This window comes from Protopterus annectens, chromosome 7.part0, assembly GCF_019279795.1.
Source record: "Protopterus annectens isolate FY-2018-M chromosome 7.part0, PAN1.0, whole genome shotgun sequence".
NCBI classification, from domain to species: domain Eukaryota; kingdom Metazoa; phylum Chordata; order Ceratodontiformes; family Protopteridae; genus Protopterus; species Protopterus annectens.
The window spans coordinates 1,195,038,071-1,195,050,739 of NC_056739.1; positions in this window are offsets into that span (position 1 = coordinate 1,195,038,071).

The window sequence follows — 12,669 nt, forward strand, 5'->3', positions numbered from 1 at the left end:
TGTTACCTTTGTAGACGGTCTTCTACCCCCAGTTCGAGATCAATTGAAGAAGGTGTGTTTGAATTGGCAAAGCCTAGGCTTGAATTACCTAGTTACCCAGGTGCAGTATCTGACTTATGGTAAAGGAAAAAAAGGACATTACATGTGTTCTCTTCCTTTGGGCAGTGGGGCCGAGCAGGGAGAAATCACTTGGGAAGATGAGGGCTTAATGGACCAGGATTTCAAGCGCAAGGCCCCTCTCAGTGACCCCCTGCAAATAATAGCTTCCAACAACAAGTTCGGAGGCAGATGGGTGTTGGTGGTGGAAATAGTAACCTCTGTTACAACTGTGGACAGGCTGGTCATTGGGGGCACAACTGTCTGCATCTAGCACTGCAACCACCACCTCCCTCTCAAGAATTTTCGCCAGGCAACCCCTTTAGACAAGGGGAACAGTTTCAGTCAGGCCAGAATCAGCCTTGGGACTCCTCCTGGACCCCTCCCATCTGGCCTGATGTCCAACAGTCACTATAGGGCTCCCCTGAACAGATGCAGCAACTGTTCCCATTTGTTCCAATTGACCAGCAAGGTCCATTCATAACATTAACTGTGAAAAATAATCCTACTCCTTTCTTAGTAGACACTGGGGCCACCAAATCTGTGCTTACATTGAAAGCTGATAAAAATCCTCCCTTCTCTGGCAACACCACTAAAGACATGGGAGTTTCTGGGGTCCCCATAAGCTACCCCAAAACAGTCCAAGTACCAGTGAGTCTGGGTCCTTTAACTGAACATCATGCCTTTTTAGTTGGCATGTCAGCACCATTGAACCTACTTGGCCATGATCTGCAATGCAAACTAGGGTGCACAATTTATTGCACAGAAGAGGGAATCTTTCTGGAAATCCCACCAGAAGAACAAGACCATGTCATGTTAGGAATGTGTACCTTGGCCAATTCAAACTATTTGCAAGTGTTCACACCGTGTCAAGAACAACTTGCCCCTTCCCACCCTTCACTAGATGCTCTCCCTGCATCACTATGAACTGCCCATGACAATGACATGGGCCCCTTGCATTATGCGGATCCAGTTAAAATCACCTTGAGGCCTGGTGCAGTGTTGCCCAAGGTACCTCAATACTCTCTTTCTGCCCAGGCAGAAGCAGGATGCACTCCAGTAATCAAATCCTTATTGCAACAGGGCTTTATAGTTCCTACCATTAGCCCATGCAGCACTCCTATTCTACCAGTTAAGGAACCAGGCAGGGAAACGTATTGGTTTGTTCAAGACCTTAGAGCCATTAACAGGGCTGTTCTACCTGCCTTCCCTATAGTGCCTAATCCTGCTATCTTGAGCTGCATCCCTCCATCTGCCACCACCTTCTCTGTGAATGACATTTCTTTTGCACTTTTCTCTATTCCGATTCATTCGGATAGCTAATATCTTTTTGTGTTCACATACCAGGGGCAGCGATATACAGGGACTAGACTTCCCAAGGGGTATGTGGAATCACCTACTCTTTTCTCCAGAGAAATGAAGCAACAGTTGGATGCCCTTGCTCTTCCTGGTGAAACAGAGCTAGTGCAGTATGTCAATGACATTCTCATTGCCTCTACTACTCCGAAAGTGTGTCAAAGGGACACACTTGCCATTTTGCAGTATTTGACTCTTCAGGGTTTTAAAGTGAACAGATCCAAACTGCAGTTTTGTCAACCCGAAGTTAAATATTTCAGTCATTTAATCTTGCATGGCACTCAGAGAATTTTGCCCTCCTGCATAACGGCCATCCAAAATGCACCCCTATCCTACTACCAACTCTGAGGGTTTCTAGGACTGGCTGACTACTGCCACCAATGGGCTCCTAATTTCTCAGAAATTACTCAGCCCTTACTTGCTTTATTGAAGAAGGATACTCCTGTGCCTCTTCCATGGTTAGGGGAACATGATAACACCTTTATATTGCTCAAGGTACAATTATCGAACCTGCCTGCCCTAGGCCTACCAGATTACTCAAATCCATTTTTTTTTTTTTTATGTAGTGAATGGAATAAGATGGCATTGGGTCTTTTAGCTCAACAATTCACAGGAGGGTACTGAACGATAGCATATTTTAGCACCCAGTTGAATGTGGTAGCTTTTGGATTACCCGCATGCCTGAGAGCAGTCGCAACTGCAGCCATCCTAGTGGACCTTGCAGCCGCCATTACCTTAGGACACAACACCGTTTTAGCTGTCCCTCATGCAGTTCATGCCTTACTCAAAGATAAAAACACTATTTATCTCCCTCTAGACTGACAAAATATGAATTGATTTTTACCTGCTAACCCTGCCCTCCAAATTGTCAGATGCCAGGCACTTAATCCAGGATCATTAATCCCCACCTTGAATGAGGGTGAACCCCATGACTGTCTTATTGTTGTTAACTCTTTCCTTCCTCCTAGGTTAGACCTCCAGGAGATCCCTTTACAAAATCCAGATCTGGTACTTTTTGTTGATGGATCTTGTCTGCACAACTAAAATGGACAGCTGTCAGCTACTTGGGCCATCTGCTTGCAAAACTCTGTATTATCAACTGGAACTTTACCACCTGGTTCATCAGCTCAAGTAGCCGAATTAGTAGCTCTCTCTACTGCCTGCCAATTGGCCAAGAACAAAACAGTCAAAATATATATACCGATTCCCACTATGCGCATGGTGTGGTGCATGACTTTGGTACTTTATGGAAAGAATGGGCATTCGTTACATCTAGTGATACTATTATCAAAAATGCATTTTATGTCAACATGTTCTTACATCTTTTGTTACCAAAACAAGTTGCAGTTATTAAAATTGCAGCTCACCAGTCTGATGATTCTTTTGAAAGTATGGGAAACACTATGGCAGGCTGGGCTGCGAAACAAGCTGCTCTTTCCATCTCTGTTCAGGGACAACCAACGCAGCTGTGTGTATTTCAGCAGGCATTGCAGATGCCTACTTTTTCAAATCAGTGTTTATTGAATTTACAGAACAATGTGTCAGATTCTGAGGTAACTCAGTGGATACATGCAAATTGTAAACGTGGTGAAGACTCCATCTAGAGGCATCCAGATGGGCTCCCTGTAGCACCAAAACTTTTTTACACCAATTGATCTGTGCCTATCATCTTCCTGTTCATTTGGGCCAGAACTCATTAACTGAGCTGATCAAATGCGATTGGTATGCACCTGGTCTTTTGGAATCTGTACACCATTTTGTGCCAAGTTGTTCAATCTGTTTACAGTTTAACATTTTGAAAGGCACCTAGGTCCCACCACAGCCCCTACCAAAACCATTAGGTCCCTTTTGTGCCCTACAATGGGATTTTATCAAACTACCTCCTTCTGCACATTTCAAATATGTTCTTACTATAACTGTTTCTCTGGCTCGGTTGAGGCCTATTCACATGCTAAGAATGATGCTATTTCTGTTGCTAAGAAGCTATGCACGGAGTTTATCCCCCATTTTGGGGTACCGTGCCATATTTATTCTGACAGAGGCATACACTTTACCTCACAGCTGACACAAGCAATTTGCAAAATGCTAGGTATTGTATTGAAGTTTCATTGCCCTTATAGACCTCAAGCCTCTGCATTATTGAAAGGGCAAATCAAACTATCAAAGTATGCCTATCTAAGCTTACTGCAGAAACAGGCCCTCACCTGGATACAAGCATTACCTTTAGTATTATTCTTCATGCAAGGTCAAACTCATCATTCCAAGGATCTTTCTCCATATTAAATTATTATGGGTCAACTTATTCATATGCCCATCACCTCCTTTTTCTGATTATGTTACATGACATTAATTTGTTGTCCTACTGCAAATCTCTTGTTTCTGTTTTATAGCATCACTACCATCAGGTTATACAAGCTCAAACTTTACCTGAACCTGACCTGGCAAATCACCTTCAACCAGGTGACTGGGTGTATATTAAATCCTTCAGTTGGAAAACAGCCTTGCAGCCCCATTGGAAGGGGCCCTACCTGGTTTTGCTCACCACTTCTTCTGATATTCGACTACAAGGATCATCTACCTTGATACACATTTCACAAGTCAAGAAAATCGTGCCTTCAGAAGGTCAACAACCACTTTCCTTCTCTTCACCTCAGGACATTCCAGAACCTGTTGCATGTCGCACCCGAAGCCACACTAAAGCACCCTCTTAAAGCCATGAACTTTATTTTATCCTTCTAGCCATGACCACAGCTTGCCTTACTACTATGCATCTCCTGACAGACTCATCTGACTCTTCACTCCAGACACTTCATTCCTTTGGTACAAATGCAATCTCAGCCTTCTTTGTGGGCCACAGCATTCCCTCAGAAACATTGTATGTGTATTCGCAGCATATTTCTTGTACTCCTAATTTTGCTATTGTGGCCATTTCTTTTTTCAGCTACTTTCACTGGTCTTGTGACCATCCCAAACATTCATGTTCACCAATGAGCAACTAGTTGGCACCCAAACGTTAAAATGTATCATGCCTTCAAGTTAATGTATGCCTTCTCTTTCAGTATCAGTAATTGTTGGGTTTGCACCATGATTCCTACTGCTCATGATCGCATTTTATTCACCAGCTTTCCCCTCAACACTTCTATGTACCAGCCTATTTTAACCAATCTCACTGGGGGGATTGTTGTCACATCCTAACAAGACTGTGTCACTTTCGATGGTCTTTCACCAGCATGGCATCTTGTGTCTCAAGCAGAATGGATCCAAAGGTGGGGTGGACTAGTTGTGACACTTCTATTATAACAGCCTGCCATGCCACCTTTCTATCTTCCATTGCAAATCAATCAAGGGTCAAAAAAGTGTTTTTTTTTTTTTTTTTTTTTTTTTCTGACTGAAGACTGTGCCCACAGGGTACGGCCTGAAAGAAAGCGACACCAAAAAGACTAAATAACACGCAAAAACTACATCGGCAGGAATGGATTTTTGAAGATGATATGCAGGGACAATCTCTCTAAATACACTCAAATGCAAGATTACCTGGGCTGCAATGTATTTTTCCACACTGTTATTAACAATAAAGCTTCTGGAAATGTCTCAAAGATAATACTGAATGATAGCTGCTACTTTATCTGCAGAAAGAAAGCATACAAATGGCTACCTGAGAATTGGTCTAGCAGCTGTTTCCTGGGTTATTTAGTCCCAGCCATACGATATGTATATACATTTCCCCAGGGAAAATCCAAAATATTTGAGAATTGAATGCTCCCAATAACTCTGAGTAAGGTGGATGCATCCTGGATCTACCACCATGATCTTACCCATGGCAGCACTAAAAGGTTAGCACACATGTACCTCGGGGATGAAGTCATTTCCTGGGCCAGCATGATGGCGGTTAAATCAATTTTGAAGCTAAGAAAACTGTCAAAACTCCTTGAAACCCTGAGCAATGCAATTTTTTCAGCACTAGAACTTATAACGGATGAGCTGACGGCCATGAGAGCTGTGGTCCTACAAAATTGTATGGCTCTTGATTTCATACTTGTTCTTTAATCCATGAGAAGTGCTGTACTTTTAGCCCTGACAATCAACACTAGATAACTAGCCATTTGGAGCTGATCCAGAAGGTGCCAGAACTGTCAGAGGCTAAGGAAGCCAACAGCTCCACATGAGGATGGTTGACCAACTTATTCTCCAGCTGGGGTGGTGGCATACTAAAACTACTAATGCTAACTGCTATTCTTGCCTTAATAACCTTTCTGGTTTTGTTTTTAATAAAGACCTTGATTTGTAAACTGTTGGCTGCCAAGGCAGCAAAAGCTTAATCAGTTTTACATGCAAGTTTTTAAAAATATAAGCAATGAAGTAAATGTGTACAATAATGCAGAGATTTCAGATGTTATGGTAATGCTGAGTTATGGAAAAATGTTTGATAGACCATATATGGTGATGCTTAATCAGTATCAAATGGGGGGAATGTAAAATCTGAAAGTTCAAAAGCAGGTGCATTGAAGGTGGAGTACATGGTTGACTGCACGGAGTAACTAAGCACTGTGATCAAAAAGTTATGTGGTCAAGGAAAGAAGTCCTTATATGGACTTATGTCCGATTTTCTCTTTCTATCTAGCAAGTATTCAGATGTGTCTTAATGCTTACGGGGGAACTACTTGATTGATATATGCAAATCCTTTATTGTCTATTGGTGTACCTAGTTGACTTAGTATCAGTATTACTAAGTGGATATAAGCTCACAGTTTCTTTTGTTAGGGGAGACACCCTATATTGGCTTTGGGTCTCCCACACTTGTGTTAATAAAAGTGTCTATGAAAGAGAGAACTTGTGCTGTGTATTCTTTAATTTGCAAATAACTATTTGAGTAGTAACTGTATTATCAGTTATTTTTTAACACTGGTTGGAGCGGTAATGAGATAGTAATCTAAATATGGAAACACCCAGAATCCTTGCAGTCTCAAGTGAGCTATATGAAGACATGAATCCACCATCAGGAAAAACAGACTTTAATGCAGCAAAGCTTTCGGTTAAACAACCATCCTTAATGCTAAAACAGTACATATCACGTTACAATACATTTAAATAGGAGCCAAGATGTAACGTGACCAATGCCAACAAATCACACTATACCATCAATTAAAACTTTTCTAAAACATCTTTAAAGGTATACATTACAAATTTTGCTGCTGTATTTTAAAAAGCACAGGTTTAATGCTGACTACATTGTTTAAACCAGGTTCTAAATCTGCATGGAATCTGACAATCCACTCATATTCTTTATTCTCTAAAAGATTATTAAAATCACCACCTCTGGGTCCCTTTTGTACACTGTCTATCACTCTAATTTTAAAAATATGATCCACACCATTATGCAAAATATGCTTAAACAGTGCATTATTCTCATTATTGCTTCTTATTTCTGACATGCTCTGTTATACGCTCTTTTAATTTCCTTGTGGTCTTTCCTATGTAAGATGAGTCACATTTTTCACAGGTAGTGAGATAGACCACATAAACACTATTACAGGTAGCAACACAGTTAAATTTAAACTGCTTACTGGACACTGGGTGGACAAATTTGTCACTATTGTGCTTAATGTCTGCACAGCAACTACAGCACATGCACCCATATGTACCAGGTTTATTGCCCAGCCTTATTTTTGTTATATCCTTAAAATCTTTATAGCATAACCTGCTCTTTAAACTCTTAAAATTCCTGTATGAAAAAAGGGTCTAGCCTCTAATATAGTATGTAGTTCAGATGCTGCCATAAGTATAGGCCAATTCTTATAATTTTCTTTATTTGTTCTGTTTTTAAACTATAAGTAGTTACATATCTAATTTTACTATTCTTTTCATTTGCCTCAGCTGTGGCTACTTCCCCTTCTTTAAAAATTGATTTCATAGCATTACTTCTACTTTGTTTCACATCATTCACTATTTTTAATACCTCCATATGGTTATAGCCACTATTCACAAACTCACCTACCATCTCATCCATTTGCTCACTAAACCATATATCATCTGTATTCAGCCTACTAACTCTGCACATTTGTGCTTTGACAATTCCTTGAAAAATATGGGGGGGGGCATGTAAACTCCATCTATGTACATATCTATTCACGTGTACATTTTTCTTATGTATACTTGTCTCTATTTTATCCATTTTCTTTTCTAAATGCACATCTAGAAAAACTATTTCACTGTAAGAGTGGTTCATTTTAAATTCAAGGAATTTGGTGGTGTTAAATATATAGTCATGACGCTGGACGTAACATTATTTACAGGAATATCAAATGAATTTGGGGTTGAGGCTGTACGTGAATTTCTTACTAGTGAGGTTGAAATGGCCACAGCAAGAGTGCAAAATATGTGTGTTTTATTGGAAATTATTTTAACTAAAAATGTTTTTATATTTTATAATGAGCCCTTTCTAAAGTTGTCTGGTGTGGCCATAGGGACACCTGTGGCCAACACCTATACGAACATAGTTCTTCATTAATGGGAGAAAAAGTATGTTTTTAATAATGAAAGTGTACTATGTCAGAAAGCAGAACTGTATTTAAGATTTATAGATGATTTTTTTTGTGTAGGGCGGCCACGGTGGTGCAGTGGTTAGCATTGCCGCCTCACAGCAAGAGGTTCTCCGGTTCGATCCTCGGCTGGGGTGCCTTCTGTGCGGAGTCTGCATGTCCTCCCTGTGGTCGCGTGGGTTTTCTCCGGGTGCTCCGGTTTCCTCCCACATCCCAAAGACATGCTGCAGGTGGATTGGACACTCTAAATTGGCCCTAGGTGTGCGTGTGTGTGTGTGCCTTCTGTGGAAGGTTGGGCGCCGGGCTGGCAACTCGACACCGTAAAACTCCACTGCCAATCAATGTGTGGACGAGGTGATCCGCTGTGGCGACCCCTAACCGGGAAAAAGCCGAAAGAAGAAGAAGATTTTTTTGTGTGGAATGGCACAGTTTAAGAGTTACTGGACTATGTTGCTTATTTAAATAACACCACCAAATTCCTTGAATTTAAAATGAACCACTCTTACAGTGAAATAATAACATAAGAAAAATGTACACGTGAATAGATATGTACACAGCCAGAGTTTACATGCCCCCCCCCCCCCATATTTTTCAAGGAATTGTCAAAGCACAAATGTGCAGAGTTAGGCTGAATACAGATGATATATGGTTTAGTGAGCAAATGGATGAGATGGTAAGTTTGTGAATAGTGGCTATAGCCGTATGGAGGTATTAAAAATAGCGAATGATGTGAAACAATGTATACCTTTAAAGATGTTTTAGAAAAGTTTTAATTGATGGTATAGTGTGCTTTGTTGGCTGTGGTCACGTTACATCTTGGCTCCTATTTAAATGTATTGTAACGTGATATGTACTGTTTTAGCATTGAGAAAGGTTGTTTAACCAAAAGCTTTGCTGCATTAAAGTCTGTTTTTCCTGGTGGTGGATTTGTCTCTTCGTTTAGTGACTTTTTGTTTCAGTCTTCAGTGTACCAGCAAGTTGGCTTCAAGTCTCAAGTGAACAGCCACCACTGCCATGCATTTGGTGAACACCCTGAGGACTGTGGTGAGACCAAAGGGCAGGGCCCAGAACTGGTAGTAACTGCCTCCCAGTTAGAAGTGTAAAAACCTTCTGGGCCGCCTGTTCATTTTTATGTGATAGTACACATCTTGAAGGTCTATCAAGCACATCCAATGCCCTTGCCTATTAATGGTATGGTGGACTGAACTGTGACCATCTGAAACTTTTAGTATCGAACTGAATTGTTCAAGTTGCTGAGAACATGAATTGGCCCTCCAGTCCCCTGTTTTCTTTGGCACTAAAAAGAATCTTGAGTAAGCTCCAGATCCTTTCTGGTCTGGTGGGACCTCTTGGATGACTCTTTTTCTAGTATCTTTTGCATTTCCAGTGCTGCTGCTTTCCTCTGATTGGGTGGGACATCAGGAAACTTTTGTGAGGATGGCGGTGGGAGGGAAAAGGGAATTATAAAACCTCTGGAAGTAATCCTCTGCACCCAGGTGTCTTTTGTGATATCTAGCCAGGCTCTCTGATGCAGGGATAAACGAACTCTGACTGCCTTGAGGGGGAGACAATCGGGCCTCCTTTCAGAACTGATAGGGCCTGTCTGAGAATGTGTCTCTAGACCCTTGGTTCTGCAGGCCACCTCTGCCACGTATATGGCGTCTCCACATGGATCCTGGAAAGGACCCTGAGATTTCTTTGAACCACATATTCCATCCCCATCATTGACTTCTAGAGATGGTCCTTTGAAGGGTCAAAAAACATACGCCTACTGCAGAAAGAGTCTTTCCATCTTTTTCGCACCTGGAGAGTGTCTCCTTCACCTTGGGACCAAATAAGGAAGATCCATCAAAGGGAGCATTGATGAAAGACCTGAACAGCTCTGCAAAGTTGCACAAGTGCATCCAGGCATGTCTGCTTACTGAGATGCCTGAATCTGCCACCCTTGAGGTACCCTCAGCTGCATGAGAGGTAAGCCACCTGGACAAACGTATGATGGACAACTAGGAGGGTACCAAACTTGAGTCTCTGCAGTATTGGTGCCTGAAAATTATTTGACAGTCCCTTTAACAAATCTCTTTGCAACCTAGTGAAATGTGCCAAATAGTTCTGTGACCTAAAAGCAAAAGTCACTGAAGCATAAACATGCTTCCCAAATCTGTCCAAAGCCCTAGACTCTCTCTGAGGGGGATGACAGTGGATCGTTGTTCTGCAAGTTTCTTCTTTGTGGCCACTGGTATCTACTGGTACTCCCTTGCTCCAGTATTCCCTTCCTGATGGAGGTGTCAGAATTCGATCTGGTCTCTTGGGAATAGGCTCAACCACATCAGGTTCCTTCCATGCCTGCTGAGAGATCAAATCAATGAGCTCATCACTGGACAGAGTTACCCAGGAGGTAGATGTGCCAGATCTAAACATCTCCAGAAAGAGTGATTCCTCCAGAGAAGGATTTTGGGAGGACACCCACCCCATTGCTTGAGAATTTCCAGAATATCTCCAAATGAGATGTCTTTGGGTGATGATCGGAGGATCATTCCCCTTTGTCAAAATCAGGGTATTCTGTGACAGATTCTTGTGGGCAATCCAAATGCATCCTTTTGCACTTTCTCTTTCAGGGAGCTTTCTTGGTGGCATGTTCTGGGAAGGTCTCAGAAGAGACAGTAATACCCTGCTGGGTAGTCTGGAGAGTTTGGACTGGCTGTCCCTGTGGAGTCAAACGTCAAGGCTCATGGTGCAGAGAAACATGAGATGTCAAATGAAGATCCGAGGGGGAAGAAACCATCTGTCCCTGCTGAAGCACAGAACACTCTTTCCACTACCTCAAAGGCAGACCATCCTGGAGAGAAGGAAACTGATGGAGCTGAAAAGCCATGCTACTGCCCCATTGGCTCTGTGTGCCCTGAAGCCAATCTCATTGAGGCAGAGGTCAGAGACAAACTGTCCAGGGCCGTGGCACTGAGGGGTAGACAGGGCTCTGAAAACTTATGAAGTTGACTAACACCTCAGATCTGACCAGGATACTCCGGCTATAAGAAACTCAGCTCTGATCTAGTCGAGAGCCTGGTCGATCAGAGAAACCCTCAGATCTGAGGACACCAATGTCCTCAGATCCGATCGACGGTCTTGGTAAACTTAAATCCAAGGACTTGGAAAAGAAGCATTGAATTGGAGAAGGATCCAATACTGGAGGTAGAGCTGGCTAACATTTCCTGACCTGAGGAAGGGTAGGAGCCAGGAGGACTGCCATCTGTATCTGCACCAAGAGAAACTTTCACATCAGTCTATCCATGTCAGCTTCAGTGAGACCCCTGGAAGAATGAGATGAAGCAATAGATGGTGACTTGAATCACCATCTCTTAAGGAAGGGAGACGGGACCATAGATGGTACTAGGTCTATAGAGGGCAAGTGTTGGATCCTAGGAAGTACTTTAGTATCAGAAGTAGTTGGATCCAAAGGCATTTTAAGTGAAGCTGTGGCAGCCTTGGAGCTGGACGGCTTCGGATCCAACCTAGACATTTTGCATGGAGGTGCCACTGAAGGAGGAGTTGAAGAACCTGATTTTTTTGGGGACTGTTTTGGAGGATCCTTAGAAGCTACCTTAGGGAAGTGAGCCCCAGATATGGATTCGGAAAAAGCAGTAGATAATAATCCTTTTAAAAATCAATTTATTTTTTCAGTCTGCTATAGCTCGCAGATTGAAATGCTGGCAAATACTACATTCCACATCAAGATGTTCTGGGCCAAACTACCAGACACAGAGATCATGAGCAACAGAACAAGGAAACTTATGGACACATTTTCTACATTTCTTAAATCCTTTTTCAGACATGATAAAAGAAGCTAGGATAAGAAGAGACTTTTTTTTTTTTAAGAAAGGGTAAGGAGGAAAAAAGGTACCAGTGATGGTACAAAAAGGAATACAGCAACAGTCCAAGAGAAAAATCAAGTAAAGAATGTTTTGTATAAATATATATATATAGTAAATTTTTTAAATCCTTGAGAAAAATATCAGCAATGGTATGTAAGCAATACACTGCATACACTGAAAAAATTATCAAAAGAAAAATACTTCTCTAAAATTTGCTTGAGAGCAAAGCTGACCACATCTATGCACGAAAAGTTCAAATGAGATCTGAGGTATGTTAGGGGTTGGTGCATTATGGGTAGGGAGGAGCTCGAGAGCTTAATTTGGCCACAAGATATAGTAATGGCCAGGTCGGATCCAAAGTTCAGATCAGATCCCCAATGATTGAGGAATGAATAAAAATTGACATCAGATGGAAGGGTCAGTCTTGAGGAAGGGTTCCACTGCCATGAGAGCCTGCAGCCCAAAGACTCTCCTAGCAGAGGTGATATCCAGCAAAAGGGCAGTTTTCCAAGTTAGAAACTTTAAATCAGCAAAAGATGCTGGTTCAAAAGGAGGCAGAGTCAGTTTCTCCAGAACAAAATTGAGGTCCCATGGAGGGGTAGGTTGCCCCCTGGGAGGTCTAATGTGGATCTTTCCCCTAAGAAATTGCCTTAGAAGGTGTTTTGAAAAGACACAAGGAAGAACTGAGATATGGGCCAAAATGACAGAGGCATGAATTGTAATGAAAGAATAGTGCAGGTCTTTATCAACCGGACTAGCCAAATAATCTAGTATGACAAACATCTTGGCTAGAAGAGGATTGTGACCCT